Source organism: Plasmodium inui (assembly GCF_000524495.1).
Source record: "Plasmodium inui San Antonio 1 unplaced genomic scaffold supercont1.18, whole genome shotgun sequence".
Taxonomy (NCBI): Eukaryota; Apicomplexa; class Aconoidasida; order Haemosporida; family Plasmodiidae; genus Plasmodium; species Plasmodium inui.
The window spans coordinates 539,216-541,309 of NW_008481852.1; positions in this window are offsets into that span (position 1 = coordinate 539,216).

The following is a 2,094-nucleotide window of genomic DNA, read 5'->3' on the forward strand; positions in this document are numbered from 1 at the left end:
GAAAAATATGCACTAGGCGCAGAATAAAATGTAAAAACAACAAAGAATTTTTAATGAAAATCGGTGTAAAAAGTTTTTTTCTTTGTAATTCATTGCATTTATATGAAAAAACTGCATGAAATCCTTTGCAACTATTATTTTTCCGGGGGCAATATAATTGCTTTTCTTGTAACAATTAAAATTGCAATTCATTTATAATTTCTATTCATAGTATTCACCCATAACAGCACATATTTACAGTACACATAATTATTCGGTTCACTTACACACGCGAATAAATAAAATATATAATTCATTTAAATTTTTATGATAATAATTACTAATTATTCAACTCCCAAATGTGCGCCCCGTAATTAATTTCCTTCCTGCTGAAATAAGCATATTTACGAGAAAGAAGAAGAATAATCGACTTTGAACGACATAGAATAAAGTAATCAGTCTATTCTCATCTTTCATGAAAAATATTTACAGAGCCTTTTATAAAACCATTAAACGCAATTAAAGTGCACAAAATGTGTGCACTCAACGCACAGTGTTTATTAAAGAATTTCACATTGAGTGCGCCGTCCTGTATTTCTAAACTTTTTTCCATATGTGAAATATAACCAGAACAGAAATGTATTGCACGAATAAATCATTTTATGTGTAACCATAATTATAAAATAAATTTATACTAAACAGAACAAAGTATTAATTTATAATATGCAAATAATACCCTTCCTCAACTCCAATAAAGCATAACATGTCTTAAGCTTTATCCTGTAATGTATGAATTGCACCAATAACTCCAACGCGAAGTAGTAAGAGATAATAATCCATTTTTATTGCTAACAATCAAATTTATAGTTGCTCCAAGGGAGAGAAAAAAAAAAAAAGAAAAGGAGAAAAATAAAGAAAAAATAAAAAGAATAATAATAAGAAAAGAAGAAACTAGCAGAAGAAAAAAGGAGAAAATTATAAAAAAATGGAAAAAATAAGAAATAAAGAGAAAACAAATAAGAACTCCAATAATTCCTACGATAGCGCTTTCGTGAAAACAGCTTATAACAATGTATACGTCAGATATCTATACGTAATTCTTTCATACTTCAGCGGCCCCATTACAGAGACACACGGTTAGCACATTTTTCAAATGATTGATTTTAATTTTGATATATTGCTCTCCTAAAGCTCCGGCAGATCTGTATTAATTTTTCACTATTACCAGGCGATTTATGACTAAATGTAATCGACTTTGCTTTGTACATCATCTACTTTACCAATTTCTACATTGCATGCGGGACTTCACAATGACTAAATAAACCTCTTCCCCAAAGAAAAAAGACAATACAAGCTGTACTTCAAAAGATATGGAGATAACAGCGAACTCATATTACCTACGGGGAACGAACAGCATTTCTCATTGTAGACTTAATTCTTATCTTAGGAGGTTCCAGGCATCAGATGCCACATGCACGCACCACATTACAGCTAATGCTATTTCATATTTCCTGGAGATCTCACAACTATCCAGTTTTTGTACATTGGACAATGAAACTACGGAGTTGACCATAAAGAGTATTATTAACAAATCCTTGCGTCTACTATATACCTTGTATGTCCATTTTAGGACATAAGTAATATGGAAGCATATGAAAGATACATTCACTCATTAAGTTAAATGTTCTTTCTCAACTATATTCTTATAGCCCTCCAAATGTATGCAACTTCAACATCAATATAAATGATATGTTCCTTACCCCTATGAGGACATTCCTCAAAATGCCGAGTCCTTCGAAATAGTGTACACACAAATATGTCATTCTAAAGAGGAAGGTAATGAATGTCTTTCACACATATTAGATGACATGTGCAAAATGAATTAACGAAAAGACGTCTGATGGACTATTCGGGAAATTGATGGAGGTTTTATCAGCCAATAAACATTTCGATCCTTACTGAGCTTTATTTAAATATTACCATGAATGCAATACATCAAATGAGAAGGATTCCATGTTTCCGCAGAATTATTTAAAATATAGATTTTCAGCAGACGAAGTCAATGCAATAATAAATATTGTTCATTCTACGGTTCATACGAGTACAACAATTTGC